Genomic DNA, 20,983 nt, shown 5'->3' with positions numbered 1-20,983 from the left:
TCCACTAGAAAAATATAAATAAAAATATTTTTATAAACTTAAGATATTTATGTAACACTGGTAAAAATTTAATAATTTAATTCCATGGTTTTCCTATGTAATAAAATACATCTTTGCATGCTAAAATCTGCATGTTATATTCGTATTGATCAATAAGTTCGTTTTAGGCTTAACCGGTGGCTGCCCTTTCTCGCATCTTTCGGGGCTGTTATAATTGAAGTTCGTACTCCGTCATATTCTTAGGTATGTCACTTGCAATATACTAAAATTTCATGGTCAATGGAGGTGTTTAGGTCGGTCAATCGATTTTAGTTCGAAAACTAGGGTTTATCGGGTGTAGGATTGGCAATTGTTGAGTTTGATGCGTTAAACGATCGGATGACCGACCGAATCAGTTTGTACAACCCTAGGGGGGTTTAAGGGCTATGGGAAAATTATATTTTTGATGCACGGGGCTGTTGGGGTTAGTGCTTCGTCAATCGAGTCGGCGGTGCGTGAATTTTCGTTTAAACGTTAAAGTAAGAGTTGTAAAAAGGAACCGTCAACCCTATCAACTCAGGTGACATAATCTTGATGAATGAAAAGATTTAAAATGGAATTTGGTCCATTCGGGGCTGATTCGTTTAACAAATGGTTTTAAGGTTTATTTCGCGCGCATTCGACCCGATTTGATTATCGTTGGGCCTTAGGCCAAGTTGTTGGGCCTTGGGCCAAGTGTTGGGCCTTGGGCCAAGTTGTTGGGCCTTGGGCCAAAGTATTGGGCCTTGGGCCAAAGTGTTGGGCCTTGGGCCAAGTTGTTGGGCCTTGGGCCAAAGTATTGGGCTTTGGGTCAAGTGGTTGGGCCTTGGGCCAAGTTGTTGGGCCTTGGGCCAAGTTGTTGGGCTTGAACGGCCCATTAGGCTAGAGTGTTCTTACAGTCTAGTTTAGTAACGCGTTATGTATAATTTACAGGCCCTTGCTTGTGATTGTGCACTTAGGGATTTCCTAGCTCATTGCAGGTGTTCGGTTGATTCAGGTGAGTTCATGATTCCCTTTTTACTCTTTTACGTTTTGGGATAGCATACACACCGAAATACAATTTTAAACGATTTTACTCGTTACAGTGAATTGAATAGTTTTACATGGTCTCAGTCGTGATGGTGCATTTTGAAATCTATATTTGAATTATTTTATATGCCTTAGGATATTTTAGACTCATTCATGGTCTTGTGTCCTTAAGGTTACATACATTATTGATGGTCTAGACTCGAGGATGTTAGTAGACTTGGCAGTAATTGAATATGAGTAGACCTATTTGTGTTTGCATGCACTGATGTTACGTGTTGGGTTGTACATGTGCCCGACCCTGATGTTATTACTTGGATGAGATGTTACGTGTGCTCGACCCTGATACTATTACTTGGATGAGATGTTACCTGTTTGGGTTGTACGTGTGCTCGACCCTGATGCTATTATTTGGACGGTATTTATAGGGATATAAATATATGGATGTATATAGATGTCTAAGTATGAATACTTAGTGTTGATGACGGGCTAACTGTTTGTATCCCGTATTATATTGAAACTCTTAGAATGTTTTATAATCCCGTTTTTATATTTAAACTCTGGGAATGTTTTATAATCCCATTTTTATATTTGAACTCTTAGAATGTTTTATAATCCCGTTTTTATATTTAAACTCTGGGAATGTTTTATAATCCCATTTTTATATTTAAACTCTGTGAATGTTTTATAATCCCGTTTTTATATGTAAACTCTTGGAATGTTTTATAATCCCGTTTTTATATTTAAACTCTGTGAATGTTTTATAATCCCATTTTTATATTTAAACTCTTAGAATGTTTTATAATCCCATTTTTATATATAAACTCTTGGAATGTTTTATAATCCCGTTTTTATATTTAAACTCTGTGAATGTTTTATAATCCTATTTTTATATTTAAACTCTTAGAATGTTTTATAATCCCGTTTTTTTATATTTAAACTCTTGGAATGTCTTATAATCTCGTTTTTATATTTAAACTCTTGGAATGTTTTATAATCCCGTTTTGATATTTAAACTCTTGAAATGTTTTTAAACGAATTTATATAGGCTTGCTAGGAATGGAAGGCCTTGGGATGTTAAATATATATATATATATGTATATACATTATTGCTTGGCCTATATTTGGCGATGTTGTAGTCGTTTCGACTACTGATGTTGTGTATGCCTACTTTGTGTTTGCATGCACTGATGTTACGTGTTTGGGTTGTACGTTTGCTCGACCCTGATGTTGAGCCCTGATCGGGTCAAATATATTACTTGGGGAAGACCCGGGGTGAGGAGGCCCGTATCACGTGCTTGGATGTATGAGCCAGGATCGGGTCAAATATATTACTTAGGGAAGACCCGGGGTGAGGAGGCCCGTATCTCGTGCTTGGATGTATAAGCTGTGACCGAGTCAAATATATACTCGGGTTTGACTCGTGGTGGGGAGGCTCGTGTCACATGCTTAGGTCTTACCGCGTCCGGGTCAAATATATTACTCGAGTCTTGACTCGGGGTGGGGAGGCTCGTGTACGTGTGTTCGACGATGATTGTATTACTTGATGAATTATATATAATTTATTTTATTTATACATTCTCTATTGTGTATAACTATAGCTTTGAAATAAAGTATGAATTATTGTTTATGAAAATTTGAACTCACTCAGCTCAAGCTGACTTTGTGTGTATGTTAGATTGACTTTCAGGTTGAGGATTAGAGATTTCCGCTTGGACGTGCTAGAGACTACTCGGACGGTTGAAGGCACATCTAGTCGAAGAATTAATAACGCAAACTGTTTCTTTTAAATTATTACCATAAGTATTTAAATTTTGGATTTTGGTCACCTTCCAGGGTTTTGGGAATTTTGATGTTATCTATTCCGCTGTTTACTACTCTGAAACGATTTTAATGAGATGAAGATTTCAAATAAAACGAATATTTTATTTACAATTGATTTTGGACACCTGTACCCGTGTTTTGGGATTTTAATACTTAAACTTTTCCGCTGTTATTTACTCTAAACTTGTTTTAAATACAAAGAATCGTTTGGTTTTAAATTTTTGTGAATTTGTGGACGTGATTACCAACTGTAGGATTCCCGGGATTCGGGGTCTTACACGGGAACTGAAGTTTTAATATTAAACATTTATTATTAAAAGTTTTTATTTAAAGATAACTATGTTGATTTTGGGCAAAATTCCCGGGTTTTAGGAACTTATTTTATTTTTTATGTTTTCCACTGAATTATACTCTGAGATGTTTGTTTTAATGGAAGAAACCGTTTTCAAGTTTAATTATTTTCTTAAGTGTTTTGTATGATTACCAACTGTGGGGTTCCCGGGGCCTTACATTTAGGTGGACAACAATACCAATAATCGACTTACACACTGATCATAATAAAAACTGAAAATAAAACTGTGACGGACGGAAATTTTGATCAATATGATTCCCTGCTTGATGTGCTAAAAGTAGTCTAATAAAAACGCGCTAATCTAGAAACTAAGTAATAAATTCTAGACTCTTAACTAAACTAAAACTACTAACCGGCAAGTGAACCGGTCGAAAACTTTGCCTATAAAAGGGGGCTACGAGTTTAAACCCCATTCATCCACAATCATATTCACAAACACACACTTAGTGTTGGAGAACGTGCCCGAGTGCCGAGAAGTTCCAAGGTTCATTTTCTTGAAGTTCGTGTAAGTATTGGAGATATAACGAGCTGTAGAGCAGTTAAGCGAGTTAGGAGCGAAGTTCTGCCAACTAAGCAATCAATCCGCCTTAGCATAAGTATTCCAAGCATTCACTAAGGTAGAATCTAAGTTTAAGTTATTGTTAATCATATTATAATAGTTTAGACTCAGTCAAGGCTACGACCTTTAACCTTAAAAGTATTTTCAAAAGCATTCACAAACAGATTTCAATCAAGCATTATGTTTATTAATATAATGTTATACAAAACTATATTTTGACGGGCATATAGTAACTGGAAGAGGGATATCATTAGTAGACTCTTCTTGCCTAAGGTAAGTGATTCGTACACATCCCAATCAACCGCGGGTCCCGTTTACTTACCTTGAGAAGTTTGCCAATGTGATAGACTCTATTAGGCCAAAGCATGCTATACCAAACGTCACCCAAATACAATCATGATTTTGAAATACATTCACAAACCTAATAAAGGTTAAAACCAGACTTAAAGTCTACAGTCTAATCAAGAAACACCATCAACGTGATCAGTCAAACCTATTTGTTTATAGGTTAACAATCAGTCACAATCGAGAAAGGTTTTTTTAAACGAGATCACCAAATCATTCAGACAGACAATCACAGGTGAATACGTTCAACCTTTTTATAACGTGAATACGTTAAACCTTTACAAACAGTAAAAACATATTTATACTCTATAGGATAGACAGGTTGTTTGTCTTATAGAGTCAGTCAAACGTTTACATGAGATTACGTGATCTCTAAAACGTTATAATACAAATTAGAGAATAAAACAACTCAGACTGAATACACATGTGTTTGGATCCAAACATAACCGTTAAGCCTATACAGTCAAAGGCTACGTGGCCGCGGGCTAATGGTCATATATAGTTTCTCCGGAATGGGCTACATGGCTCGGAGACTTGTGTGTGTAGGGTAGTGTCACAATACAGGAAATAGAAATATTTCTGCTGAGCAATGTCAAGAAAACTATATTTGTATTATAATTGTTATTTAAAATGCTTTTAGAGTCAACGATTCACCAGCATATCGCTAACGTGTTTTTCCCCACATTATAGGTAAGCAAGCATAGTACAGATAGAAAGGCATAAGAGTCATTTATGAAGTTAGATGCTCGCAGATGGTGATGGCTCAGTTTTAAATAAATAAAGTATTATAACAAGAATAAACAAGGTTTGTAAACCAAATACTTGGATATTTATTATCCAAAAGAATTTTCAAAATGTATTAATATTTTATTATAATCAAAGACTTCCGCTAATAACCTGCAACTCTGATATATTTTCAAAACAGGTACCAACTATGGGTGTCACACCTAGGCCCTAAATCGGGGTCTGACAGGTTGGTATCAGAGCCATTGATCTTAGAGAATTAGGTATTTAATTATACCTAGGCTTTGATCAAAAGATAAAATATCATTCTTAATACATAATCATTGGTTTTAGTAAATTAGGTACCTAAGCTTTAATCACTTGTTTAGTAAGTAGGGATAAGAAATGAGTAGTAGACTACGTATCCCTAAGTATAATTATACATATGTTTTATATGAACTACTTAAGGCACACAAATCAAGTAGTTATACGTTTAAACCCTACACCCGAATTCAAGCCATCAGACATGACCAGTAATAAACAGTTATTACATGAACTCTTTCGGTCAAGAGCAACCGATAGTTTCAATATGGAACCTAACCGGTGTATAAACCGGGCAGTCAACAGATGTCAATCAAACTATCAGACGATACAATTGAAAACATTCACCCGTCGGAGATTTCATAATCCTTCGGAAGAAATAAATGTCTATAGTAAACAAGAGACCGGTACAGATTCATTCAGTCAGATAAAACTACCATTTTAATTAAGGTTAGTGGCACTTTGGGTCGCCACCATCTAATTATCAGACTCTGCAAGTAACGACAGAACTAGGTTGTAAACCGAACATGAGAGTTGATATACCATTCTAAATGCGAACCAACTTTCTATCTGAACCAGAAAATTATCTCCTTACTCTTTCACAATATCCTGGTCATATGCCAACAATCTCTGAACAGGAAAACAAAATTTCGGGAAGAAACCCGACTAGTTGAAGAATTTTACACAAACAACATCCTAAGTGAAGAAATACAAGCTTATGTGGAGCATCCACATTTGTACCCTAAGAAAAGCAATCTATCTTTTTCTAGCAGTACCCACATCTGTAGGGTACTTAAATCAATAATGTCAAAAGAAAAAGAAACAATAAATCATCACAGATGTTCTAGCATCACTCTAGTCAAAGATCAATGAAGCTTCCATTCGATAAAGATAGAGGATATATAGAAACAAATATATTTCTAATTTCTAGATCTGGTGATGGGGATTCTATTAGAAAATTTAGACTCATCCGACATCAAGACCCCATAAATCCTAAAGAGGTACAAAACCAGATTATGCATGGATTATGATCAAGTGGATCCAATAAGCCAGCAATATCAAAAAGAAAAAGAAGTAATGACATATACAGAAAAATATCCTCGGGGACAGGAATATTTCAAAGATCTATACTTTTTCATACGCAAAAAGCGATGCTTTATTAAGGAATGAATATTGAAGAAAGATAAAACAATAAAGAGATAGACAAAGGATAATAAGGTTAAGAAATTTATCATTCACTGGAAGAAATAAGAACATCAGCAGTTGTAGTAATTTTGTGCAACATAAACAAAAGATATGCTCTATTTCTTTGAAATATTAAACTTATCTTTAAAGATTTATGTCAAGAAAAGATAGCACATATTTTCAAAATAATCCTTTTAGCAAATCTGGAAGTAAGAGAATATTAAACAATAAGATAAAGGAAAGGTCCAGGTGGACAAATTTCAAAGAAAGATTAACTTCGAGTCAACACTAGAGGAAAACAGGAATGGACCCAGAAAGAGAATTAGAGAAATTCTTATGGTCTGTTTGTACACAAGGTATGTACTAGCCACTCTAAGAGCATATGACAAAGGAATTATTGATAACTTTTAAGAACACTCGTCAACCTTCATTATACCTGGAGCATGATTATAAGACATTTGAATATATTGTGTTATACCATTGCCCTAACATCATTCTCAAAGAAGCAAACCTTTGGATTATGCTTTATATGAAATAGAAAACCACAATAAAGAATTAGTTGAGGTCAGAGAAAAGAAAAGGAAAAATCAGAAAGAGATCCTTTCTCATATTACTGAATAGCTAAATGTTTCAGACCTTTCGTATTGTATCGTTGTTTCAGTATCTTGGTCATACTAAATCAATTCCATTTTATAGAATGTCAAATCTTAACAATCAAAAGAATAATGAAGAAGTTTCAAGCAACAGAAACATAACAGAACCTGCACAGGAAATCCATTAGCAGTATTTCGACAAAATGAAGGAGATGATCCACAACACAATAACTCCTTACATTCAAGTAATAAAATTAGAAGCCATCCATATCCAACTCCTTCTCGTCATAGCAAAATCACCAAAGACCTTTTAGTAGCCCAAGGTTGTAGTTTCGAGGAATTCGAAGTCTTTAAACCAAAAGAATTTTATGGAGACCAAGGTGTCATACCAGCTTTACGATGGCTGGATGAGATTGAGACCATTGTCATTATTAGTCAATGTACTGAAATTAAAAAAGATACAGTATGCATCTCTGAAATTTAAAGGTGAAGCCCTAAATTGGTGGAACAATTTAGTCATGTTAAAGGGCAGAAAAACCATATATCAAATGAAATGGGGAGCATTCAAAGAACTGGTGTTACAACAATTTTGCCCCATTAGTGAAATCGACCATATTCAAATCAAGTTTCTAGACCTCAAAATGGAAGGCACAAATTACAAGGACTATAATGCCAAGTTATTTGACTATTGCCAATCAAATCCACACCTAGATGACTCAGAATACAACAAGGTTATTCACTACATATATGGGCTACCCGAGAAGATAAGAGATATAGTAAAAACCCATATGCCACCAACAATCTACTTGGCCATGAGATTAGTCGAATACTTGATCAATAATATGTCAAAAGACATGGGAATTAAAGAGGAAAATAATGCAAAGAAGAAAGAAACAGCAGCAGTAAAACAAATAAAGACAATCAAAGAAAAACCAACTTGTGAAAATTGTGGTAACAACACTCTGGAAAGTGTCGAAAACAAGACAAAAGCAATGCAACAGTCGTATGTACGTACTATAATAAAGTTGGTCATTTTGAGGAAGACTGCAGAAGGAAAACCGTTACATGTTTCAGTTGTAGAGAAAAAGGACATTTCAGCATTGAATGTTCGAAGAAGACAAGTTACACAAGTAAAAGTGGTTTTAAGGAAAGAATGCCAGAGTAATTATGTTATACACAAGAAGAAAATGTCAATCAAGAATAAAGGAAGATAAGAGTATGCCAAATGGAATGTTCAAGAATCCAAGGCATTTGAAATAACTAATAGTTTAGTTAACTCTTATAAACTGCTTGTAAACTCGTTTTAAAACGAGAAGTTTTGTAACCATAACAGGGACTTTGCATCCTTAATGTGAATAAAGAAAGATATTAGCATATAGATCGTATCTTTACACAAAAAATGTTTATATTCATCAAAAAGATAAATTCGAAATTCAAAAGACTATATGATTAATATCGTCCATCATCAATGGAACGATGAAATAAAAAGAAAGAATTAAATCAGATAAAAGGGAATATGTTTCAAAGAAAACCGGTTATGTATTTTTTGAAAGTCTAAAAGAAACAACCGATGGATATAAACAGGAGAAGTTCGTCAAGATCATAAAGCAACGAACAACGCGAGACAAGTAAAAGAATCTTGAAAGCTATCAAGATGAACAAGTTGAAAAGATTCGATAGACTGAATCCAAGAGGTATTCTGGAAACATTAGCAAATGTTTAGAATACAATAGGTAAGGTAAATAATTAAACACAACTGGCCACTGTGTTTAGTAATTTATGATTACTTATGATATTCTGAACCACTGACTGATAATATCAATTAAGATGCAAAAATCATTTAGTATGGATAAGTTAGCACAGCTATATGATGAAAATATTGTATCTTTGCTTGGTGTGCCATTATCCATCATTTCGGATAGAGATAGTCGTTTCACTTCAAAATTTTTGACAAGTTTTCAAAAAGCTATGGGAACGCGATTAAATTCGAGTGCCGTGTACCACCCTCAGGCTAATGGTCAAAGTGAACATACTATTCAAAACATTGAAAGATATGCTCCGTGCATGTGTAATTGATCTGGGAGGAAGTTAGGATATTTTTTTACCGTTAATGGAATTTTCATATAACAATAGTTATCATACGAGTATCCAAATGGCACCATTCGAAGCATTATACGGACGGAAATGTAGAACGCCCGTATGTTGATCAGAAACAGGGGATAACCAATTGTCAGGTCCGGAAATCATTCAGAAAACCACTGATCAAGTGATACAAATAAGAGAATGATTGAAAACGGCAAGAGATAGACAAAAGATTTACGCTGATGTTCGCCGCAAACCGTTAGAATTTTAAAAGATAAAATACTACTCAAAGTATCACCTTGGAAAGGTGTAGTACGATTTGGAAAGAAAGGAAAACCGTTAGAATTTTAAGTAAAAGATAAAATACTACTCAAAGTATCACCTTGGAAAGGCGTAGTACGATTTGGAAAGAAAGGGAAATTAAGTCCACGATTCGCAGGACCATTCAAAATACTTGAAAGAATAGGACCTGTTGCATATAGGCTGGAATTACCCGATGAAATGAAAGGCATTCATGATGTGTTTCATGTATCAAATCTACGCAAATGTTTAGCTGATGAAACTCTTGCAATGCCGTTAAAAGATGTTGAGGTTAATGAATAGCTTAAGTTTGTGGAACAACCGATTCAAATTGAAGATAGCATGATTAAATTCCTCAAACGTAAATGATATAATCCTAAATATATATAATTCCCTTGTATATTTAATATAATATTTTATTAGTTTCCGTTTGGTTTTTATTAGAATTTCTATATTACTAACATATTTGAATAATGTAGGTTTAGAGACTTGTTCATGGTTAAAAAGGGCAAAAAAAGAGCTAAAACAAGCCAAACCGGTGAACCGGAGCATCATAATTGAACCGGACCGCATTAGGAAACGAACCGGACCGGCCAGCCCCCCTCGTCTGGAGCGCCGCGCGACAAGGAGGCCAAATCCCGCCGCGCGGCGCGTCGGGCACCCCGTTTCGCGTATTTCTTCGTTTTTTATCAGTTTTGGGCCCAAAAAAACCTATTTAAACACCCCTAAACTTAATCCTAAGCATACCCTACGAACCAGAGCCGAATTTGGAGTTTCCTGGAGCTTAGGATTGCAATATTTTGTGGGTTTGAAGGCTAGGAATCAGCCGGCGAAGTGCTTATCATTCAAGAACGAAGACCACGGGTTTTATTTGCCTTTAATCTTCCATTCTTATTTATTTTCGTCATGATTTCGTCTATTATTGTTGTGTTTGATTTTAAGATGCTAGGCTAAACATTATAGATTGCCTAGGCTTATGATGAACCTTTGTTGACGTTTGTTTTGATTTGGGATTTATTTGCGTTATGGTTTTTATGGTTTAGTAAAAGGTTTACTTATATTAAATTGATGCGTATGGATATTTAGGATTGTTTGATTAATTGTTATTATTCCATAGTTGCCTTGATTATTGTTTGTCATTATGATAGGTTGCTATTAGGTCAATTACTTTGTGTTTTTGATTATTTTGTGATTGATTTCGAATAAGATCATAGGAATAATACTATTTAATCAAATAAACCTAAGTGTGCTACTAACCTAAATAGCTGTAAGGTGCTAGGTTATCGATAGATCTTTATTATTTGATCTTGCTAGATTTAGTTCTTCGTAAGGAGTCCGTCTAGGTTTGATTATTTAATTATTGTCTATTGAATCAATTCGATATATTAAACTGCCTTTGATTTCCGCGCTGTAAGGTAGGATTTTGTATAAAGGAACTAAATTGTAAACAATTGGGTGACCGTAAGCGAACTTGATTTTTAATACTGGTGTGCGTTAAAACTTGTTAGAAATCCATAGGTTTTCTCTTGAGAAGGGTCAGGGGTCTTATTTGGTTTTTTTTTAAGTATCTATTTTACGATCCCAGTCCATAACTAAATATTTTCCCGAGTCAATTCATTACCGAAATTTAGGGGAGTCTAGCCTAGGTAGTTTTCTCATCATCATCTTATTTTCATAACAAACTTAGTTTTCGTTTAATTTACTTGTTTTCTTAATTAGTTTTAATTATAGTATTAATTTAGTATTTTAAATAAAACCCCCTTAAACAAATATAAATTATAAGTCGTGTTTTGTAGTCGAGTCTAATTAGCTAGTAAACGTAATTTAAAGAGTCTCGTGGGTTCGATATCCGGACCTACTTAGTTGTATTAGAGTCGACCGGTTCACTTGCCGGTTAGTAGTTTAGTTAAGTTTAAGAGTCTAGAATTTATTACTTAGTATCTAGATTAGCGTGTTTTTATATAACTACTTTTAGCACATCAATAAACGACTTAAATTGGTAAAAGTCCGTTGGGATTTAACACGTGAACCTGAGTATACCTGGGAACTTGATTCGGAAATGAAAAGAAAATACCCATACTTATTTCAATAAATCTCGAGGACGAGATTATTCTAAAGGTGGGGAGGATGTAACATCTCGGGAATACCCTGATCAATTTTGGGCCTAAAGTGACAATTCTGAAACCTAAAGGACTGAAAATGAAAAATTGGAATTTTCAGACCCATCGCGCTATGCGATGGGTAGATAAATAGGATCATTGCGCTACGCGATGCAGATTCCCAAAAAGCCAAGAAAAAGGGGGCGCCGCGGAGTCAGATGGACATCGCGCTACGCGATACCCCATTAAGTAATCAGGGCCACGTGGTCAACCATGTGTCAACACGTGGCATCACCTTGTCAATTGCGGCGTCGCGCTACGCGATGGCCTAAGGAAAAGACCATCGCGCTACGCGACGGTCCCCAAAACTTTGCCTATAAAAGGGGGCTACGGGTTTAAACCCCATTCATCCCACAATCACATTCACAAACACACACTTAGTGTTGGAGAACGTGCCCGAGTGCTGTGAAGTTCCAAGTTCCATTTTCTTGAAGTTCGTGTAAGTATTAGAGATATAACGAGCTGTAGAGCAGTTAAGCGAGTTTGGAGCGAAGTTCTGCCAACTAAGCAATCAATCTGCCTTAGCATAAGTATTCCAAGCATTCACTAAGGTAGAATCTAAGTTTAAGTTATTGTTAATCATATTATAATAGTTTAGACTCAGTCAAGGCTATGGCCTTTAACCTTGAAAGTATTTTCAAAAGCATTCACAAACAGATTTTAATCAAGCATTATGTTTATAAATATAATGTTATACAAAACTGTATTTTGACGGACATATAGTAACTGGAAGGGGGATATCATTAGTAGAATCTTCTTGCTTAAGGTAAGTAATTCGTACACATCCCAATCAACCGCGGGTCCGTTTACTTACCTTGAGAAGTTTGCCAACGTGATAGACTCTATTAGGACAAAGCATGCTATACCAAACGTCACCCAAATACAATCATGATTTCAAAATACATTCACAAACCTAATAAAGGTTAAAACCAGACTTAAAGTCTGCAGTCTAATCAAGAAACACCATCAAGGTGATCATTCAAACCTATTTGTTTATTGGTTAACAATCAGTCACAATCGGGAAAGGTTTTTTAAACGAGATCACCAAATCATTCAGACAGACAATCACAGGTGAATACGTTCAACCTTCTTATAATGTGAATACATTAAACCTTTACAAACAGTCAAAACATATTTATACTTGATGTGCTAAAAGTAGTTTAATATTTATAAACTAAATTAACTAAAAATAAACACTAAGTAATACTCTAGACTCTCTAAAACTCGACTAAACTACTAACCGGCAAGTGAACCGATCGACTCTAGTAAAGCCAAGTAAGTCCGGATATCAAATCCACGAGACTCTTTAAATTACGTTTATTAGCTAATTAGACTCGACTACAAGACACGGCTTATTATTTATATTTGTTTGGGGGATTTTTATTTAAAATACTAATTTAATACTATAATTAAAAACTAATTAAGAAAACAAGTAATTTAAACGAAAACAAAGTTTGTTATTAAAATACGATGATGATGAGAAAACTGCCTAGGCTAGACTTACTCAAATTTCAGTAATGACTTGACTCGGGAAAATATTTAGTTATGGACTGGGATCGTAAAATAGACACCTTAAAGAAAACCTGAATAGTACTCCTGACCCTTCTCAAGAGAAAACCTATGGATTTCTAACAAGTTTTAACGCACACCAGTATTAAAAATCAAGTTCGCTTACGGTCACCCAATTGTTTATAATTTAGTTTCTTTATACGAAATCCTACCTTAAAGCGCGGAAATCAAAGACAATTTACTATACTTAATTGATTTGATAAACAATAATAAATAATCAACCCTAGACGGACTCCTTACGAAGAACTAAATCTAGCAAGATTAAATAGTAAAGACTTATCAATAATCTAGCACTTTACAGATTTTAGATTAGCAGCACACTTAGGTTTATTTAACAATATTATTCCTATGATCTTATCGCGAAATCAAATCATAAAATAATCAAGAACACAAAGTAATTGACCTAATAGCAATCCTATCATATGACAAACAATAATCAAGGAAAACTATGGAACAAAACTCATCAAACAATCCTAAGCATCCATACGCATCAATTAATTATACACAATCTTTTACTAAATCATAAAAACCATATCGTAAATAATCCCAAATCAAATCAAAACGTCAAGATAAGTTCATTCTTTTTCGCCCTCTTTTCACCGAAATTAAATCCCGAAACCTAGGACATAACAATATGTTAGTAGTATACAAATCTTACGAGAAACTGACCAAAACTAATAAAATAATAGATAAAATATACACGGGATTTAATGAATAATAAACGTTATATCAAATATCCCCACACTTAACCTTTTTTCGTCCCTGAAAAAGTCTCATTGCAACGGGATCAGAATCGGAGAAATACAGTCTTAAAACATATAGATTATCTTTAAAAAAAATTTTAGAACCACGCAAAAACTGCAATCACCGATATTGTTGTCCACTTAAACCCATGCCTTTGTCTTTACCGGGACAAGTAAGATCCGACTATTATTATTATTATTATTATTTGTATATAATCTAGTGGAACCCACAGTCAAGACCCACTTTATTTTAGATTTTTACCAGATCAAACCACCCCAACTTGACTTAAACCTCATAATAGCATATGAAAATATTGTTGCACATTTATCATAAACAGCTAAGACTATCAAGGATATTGTTTATCCACCTAAATTTAAACATCAGAGTATACCAAGCAACCATTAGATATGATTAAGGTTCAATTATTCAACTGAGTAGCAAGTGTTCCCCACTACATGACATACCCCCATTATCAAGCAATACCCCGGACCCATTACCACACGTGATTTTACAAGTTTCCATCTGTCGGTTTGCGTACGTCGTGTCTCTAGTTGATCCTGTTCTTAATGGTATGGGACGCAAGTAAGAGGACCATGTATGACTAACAGCAGGATGATCACTGGATCATCAAGATTTTACTTCATTGTAATTAATGTAAGTGAGTGTAATGATTGCAGTAACTTGCGGGTTTATGCTTAAAAGCTTTTTATTTGATTAAATATCCAAAGATACTCAGATGAACAACCGTAAAAAGACCCGTGGTTTCCGAACCCGATCCCATCAATACAGGATTTAAGGCTATAAAACCATATGCCTATGAAGTGTTAACCACTAAAGCTAGAAGTGTAAGTTTTTAAGTTTATATCACAGGCTACACGGTATACTTTAACGTTTAAACCTACCCAAGCATCATATGATAGCGTATTTAGATTTCTATAAAATTCATAATTTTCCACAATCGAACTAAAAATGAGGCTTGAGTATGGCCCGACCTTTCATCTCGTATTTTATACCGACTCAACATGTTTCCCACTAAAAATCATATTAATCGTTAAAAACCAACTATCAAACTACCCTTTCATTCTCAAGGCTGAGCCTACCGACACATCTCAAGTTAAGTGCATGTTCTTTAATTATATCTTATTATTAGTAGTTTGAAAAACCGATTCCCGACAGGTATCCTCATCTCCCATTTATACGCAAAAAGAAACAAAATCAAGGGACATTTTTCAAAACATTTTTTTAAATAAAAAAAAACAAGTTAAAAACATGTGTTCCTATCCCCACACTTAAAATTTTCATTGTCCTCAATGCAGGGACGGAAACACAACTCAAAAATTTAAAAACAAAACAAAACCTAAAATACAAAAATAAATAAGAACAAGACAAAGCTAGAAAATATAAAAACTAAAAATATAAAAACAGAGTAAAAAGGAAAAGACTTAGCTGGTAGTATGGAAGACTTTCAAAGGGCCAGTCTCGTTGCCATGAATTCTCTCCTCACCGCTTCACTCGCCAAGATTATTTATCTCATTCTCTCATCTCTGAACGGATACGGCCTCTCCACTCGACGTACCTAAGTGAATACACAATAGAATATCTAGAAAATAAAGTCTACTTAGGTGTCTTGGAAAACATCACACCAACCCGTCCTCCCAGCCATACAAGTTCAGATAATAAGTATACAGACCAACGAAAATAAAAACAGCATAAAAGAAAAATAAAGCATAAAAAGATACAGCTCCCCAAGCTCGCTAGGACGTCCCACACTTAGTCTTCATCCTCTTCTTCACTCTGCTCGAATGTTTGATACGGTTCAGCTTCCTCAAATTCACGCAAACCCGGCCCATAAAACGGCGCACCATACCCATATCCATGACCATAACCATAGCTTCCCGAACCTCCCGGGAAACTCGACCCAATCGGCCCACTGGGCCCTGTCACAGGCGGCTGTCTCAAATAATCAGGCAGATCATTATGCAACCCAGTCATCAAATGACTCATATTCTCATCTTGTCTCTGTTGACTGTCCCTCATCAGCTGCCTAATCCCATCACACTGCTCATTCACGTAACCCTGTAGGTGGTCGAATCCCGACTCCATCCTATCATATAAAGAATCCAAAGTAAGTACCTCAGGACGGGGCTCATGAACTGGAAACTGTCTTCCCGGTCTCTCTTGTCTGTGTAACGGCCTCTGATGTCGGGTAGGCAACTCAGCTCGCATTGCCGCGGTGACCTCAGAATCAGGAGGTGGAAGCTCTGTAGGACCCAAACGAGCCCCCTCCCATGCTAATGGATCAAAGGGCGCTAAAATCCCAGCCGTCCTCAACTCTCTTATACCAATAAACTCAACCACCGGCCCGCGTGTCAAATATTCCTGATCATATTTCTCAAAAACACCCAAATTATTTGCCAACAATGTCACATATGGTCCCATATCTAGCTTTGATCTCTTTTGAGTACCTCCCCTTCGATTTCGATGAAACGACCAAGCCAACACACTGGCCACATTAACAGGCCTTTGCTCAACCATAACCAATAAACAGAACAAATCCAACCAATTCACTTTATTCTCACCTGACCCTCGCCCAACCAAAGTAGTACTTAGAATTTTATAAACATACTCAAAACCGGTTCGCGAATGTCCGATGCGACCACACTTCCTGAAAACGGAGAAACCGCAATCTTTCCCCAAAAAGCAGCCAACTATGCGCTGGTCAAACTAAAGAGCTTCTTATTCCGAAACGCTCCTCTCAAACTTTTGTGAAACTCAACCGAATTAACTTCATTTTCTGTGTAAAAGCCACTCGCCACCCCAAACTCGGCCATCGTCATCTCGTATGTCTCTCGTCCCAACGCAAACGAAACCGCATCGGGTTGATCAAAATTACCATCTTTATACCGAAACGTTCACAGAAACTCAAGTGTCAGCTCTTTATACTAGGGTTCTCTTAAACACAACATCGCCCTAAACTTTGGGCCCAACAATTCTTCAATCCGATCTCTTTGCCCAATCTCATCCAACGTATCCCAATTAATCGTTTTGAAACTCAGCATATCCGACCCCATAAGGTCATACAACTTCTCATATTCTTTTGAATCTTCTGTAAATCGGAGTAACATACACCCTTGCATATCTCTAGCCTTTCGCCTTAATGGTACTGCTTCTTCCTTGTAATTAATCACTCTTTTTGTTGTCTTTCCAACCACATCCTCCATTCCTGGCTCATCTTGCAGAACCGGTGTTGGGCCGCGTCTACGCTTAGTTGCCCCATGTGACGATCCTTCTCCCGACATCCTGAAAAACACATTTAAAACAAGCAAACAAGGGGAGAAAATTAGTATCCTGGTACATAATATAAACGACCAAACTCGTCCAAATGTAGATTGAGTACGAACGAGCGGTCATTTTTGGTAAATAAAGTTCAACGGATAATCAAAAACTCAAAATAAAGTTAAACTAATTAACCGACAAAACAACAATGACTCAAAGTACACTACCCCCACCCGGCACATTAATTGTCCCAATTAAGTAAAAGTGTCATCAAAACCGAACATTGAGTTATAAACCAATTAAGACTTTATTTTTTTTACAAAAAATGTTTCAACACTCAATTTTCAACTTTAACAATTCACAAACAAACTCAAACAAAATTTTCACTTTGCAATACTCAAACCGGCCCAACCGCCACAAACTAGTAACTTCGGAAAACCAAACCGAACCACCCGCAACCAATAATTCAACAACTAAAGTCAAACCGACACAAACCGACAAACCAAATATATTTTCTAACTGAGCTTAACCCGGTCAACAAAACCCACAAACTTACTTCAAAAAACTAACAATTCCTCAAAAACCAGACAAACTAGTTTACACAAACTAACAAAGAAAACTAGCAAAACAAGGCTAAAAATACATAAAAAGGTACAAATGGTGACAAGAAATCATACCTTAGAGCTTTGAAACGCAAGAAATAAGTGGTAAAAAATTTTTAAGTAAAGTGGTGAATGTGGTTTGAATGATGAAGGATAGATGGAAATTAATGGTGGGTTATGGTTGTTTGATGTTATATTAATGATTTTGAGGTTTGATTTGGTGAAAATGGTTAAAAAATGGTGGATTTGATGGTGAAAAGGTTAGGGTTTCGTGGGTTTGGGGAAGGAGATGAAGAAGGATTTGAAAATAATGGAAAAGAAATTGGTTTAATATATAGAAATAAAAAAAATAACTTTTTCCGGCCTGGAACCGTCGCGCCGCGCGGCGGGCATTCACCCCCGGGTCGCGCGGCGCTCCGGGGTATATATATAATAAAAAAAAAATTCTTTTTTTTATGTTTAGGATTTTGGGTTTAGTTTAAGGTTTAGGTGAGTAAAGGTTTACATGAACTGATTATTGCGTGTAAGACTTACCTGGTGCTTCCCTTACCTGGCGATTCCTCTGTTGATGTTGGTAATGATCCCTTGACACGACTCAAATACAAAAAAAAACAAAAACTACAAGACACGGTTAGTGACGCAAAAAAAACAAAAATAAAGATAAGATAAAACTAGAAAATAGAAATAGAAAATAGAAATACAAACTCTACATTTGAGTTTTCACTCAAGAACCACGTGTGACAGCTTAATGCGACGGATCGAGAGGAGTTTCCTCCATCTCGATTGCTTCCTCCGGTCCTCCAAGATAGTGCTTTAAGCGATGACCGTTCACCTTCCAAGACGTTCTATTATCAGGGTTCTCTAACTCCACCATTCCATACGGGAAAACTTCTTTCACCAAATACAGTCCCGACCACTTCGATTTCAACTTTTCTGCAAACAACTTCAAACGAGAGTTAAATAAAAGTACCTTATCGCCTTTCTTGAACTCCTTTCAGCCTTTTAAACGTCGATCGTGTAACGCTTTCGTCTTTTCTTTGATGTTCAACAATCGAGAATATGCTGCATCCCGAAGCTCTTCCAACTCATGAATCTGAAAGTACCTTTTCCTCGCGGCCTTGGTAAGATCGACATTCACCGTCTTCAACGCCCAATAAGCACGATGCTCCAACTCAACCGAAAGATGACAAGACTTACCATAAACAAGCATAAACGGTGTAGTACCCAACGGAGTCTTGTATGCGGGTTGGAATGCCCACAACACATCATATAACTTCTCCGACCAATCCTTCCGACTTGCCCCAACCGTCTTCTCCAAAATCCTCTTCACCCCTCGATTAGCATTCTCGACTTGACCATTTGTTTGAGGGTGATAGGAAGTAGAGGTACGATGAGTAACCCCATAACGAGCCAATGATTTCTCCATGACGGTATTACAAAAATGGGTTCCTCGATCACTAATAATAGCTCTTGGAATACCGAAACGAGTAAACAACTTCTTAAGAAACCGCACAACCACTCGTGCATCATTTGTGGCCAACGCTTGGGCTTCCACCCACTTTGACACATAATCAATCGCCAGTAAGATATACTTGTTACCATTTGACGTGGGAAACGATCCCATGAAGTCGATGCCCCAAACATCAAAGATTTCAAGAATTTGTATTGGGTTTTGAGGCATCTCATTCTTGGTTGAAATATTACCTGTTCTTTGGCACGCATCACACAGCTTCACAAACTCTTCAGCATCTTTAACAACTGTCGGCCAATAGAACCTACTATCAAGCACCTTCTGCGCGGTAGCATGCGCACCATGATGACCTCCAGTCAACCCTTCATGAACATGCTTGAGGATATCCCAACCTTCCTATTTCGTTACACATTTCCTCAAAATCCGATCACCACCAATCTTAAACAAGAACGGTTCATACCACACATACCGATTAACATCTCAGAAAAAATTCCTCTTATGTTGCGTAGTCATACCCTCCAAAATAAAACCATTAGCCAAATAATTAGCAAAATCAGAGAACCATGGAATACCTTGCTTTTCAGCCACAACAAAGTCGATCGACTCGTGAGCGAATGTATCTCCAATCTCCTCCTCACGCAACTCTTCTCTCCTCGGGTCCTCTAGACGGGATAAATGATTGGCCGCTACATTTTCCGCACCCCTCTTATCTTTGATCTCGATATCAAACTCGGAAAGTAGAAGGATCCACTGTATAAGACGAGGCTTTGCATCTTTCTTCTGAAAGAGAAAATGCAAGGCTGCGTGATCGGTAAAAACGGTGGTCTTTGAGAGTACGAGATACGAGCGGAACTTGTAAAATGCGAAAACAACGGCTAAAAGCTCCTTCTCGGTGGTGGTGTAGTTTTCTTGGGCATCATTCAACGTCTTGCTAGCATAATAGATGGGGTGAAAATTTTTATCTCGCCTTTGCCCCAAAACCGCTCCAACCGCATAATCACTAGCATCGCACATGAGCTCGAACGGCAAACTCCAATCGGGAGAACAAAGAATGGGAGCACTTACAAGCTTCTCTTTCAAAAACGTGAACGCCTTCACACATTCGTTATCAAAAACAAGCGGTACATCTTTCTCGAGGATTCGGGTCATCGGGCGGTTAATTTTGGAAAAGTCATTGATAAATCGCCGATAAAATCCCGCATGACCCAAGAAACTCCTAATCGCCTTCACATTCGTCGGTGGAGGAAGTCTACTTATAGTATCAATCTTCACCCGATCCACTTCAATACCATCTCTCGAGATTTTATGACCCAACACAATCCCTTCCGTCACCATAAAATGGCATTTTTCCTAATTTAGCATCAACTTCGTTTCGATACACCTCTTCAACATCTTTTCAAGATTAGCCAAACATTGATCGAAAGAATTACCGTAAACCGAAAAATCATCCATAAACACCTCCATGGACGTCTCTATCATATCTTGAAAGATGGCCACCATACAACGGTGAAATGTAGCCAGAGCGTTAAATAGTCCAAATGGCATGCGATGGTACGCAAAAGTGCCATAGGGACATGTAAAAGTCGTTTTCTCTTGGTCTTCCGGTGCAATGGGGATTTGAAAATATCCCAAAAAACCATCAAGAAAACAATAAAACTGCTAACCTGCCAAACGCTCCAACATCTGATCAATAAACGGCAATGGGAAGTGGTCCTTCCGGGTGGCATCATTCAACCTCCGATAATCAATACACACACGCCAACCGGTGACCGTACGTGAAGGGATTAGCTCATTCTTCTCATTCATCACCACGGTCATACCTCCTTTCTTCGGG

This window comes from Bidens hawaiensis, unplaced genomic scaffold (genome assembly GCF_021521415.1).
Source record: "Bidens hawaiensis isolate Kalapana, Puna unplaced genomic scaffold, B.hawaiensis_p1.1 tig00036239_1, whole genome shotgun sequence".
In the NCBI taxonomy this organism is placed as follows: domain Eukaryota; kingdom Viridiplantae; phylum Streptophyta; class Magnoliopsida; order Asterales; family Asteraceae; genus Bidens; species Bidens hawaiensis.
The sequence above is the reverse complement of the archived record's forward strand: the minus strand, read 5'-3'. Positions refer to the sequence as shown.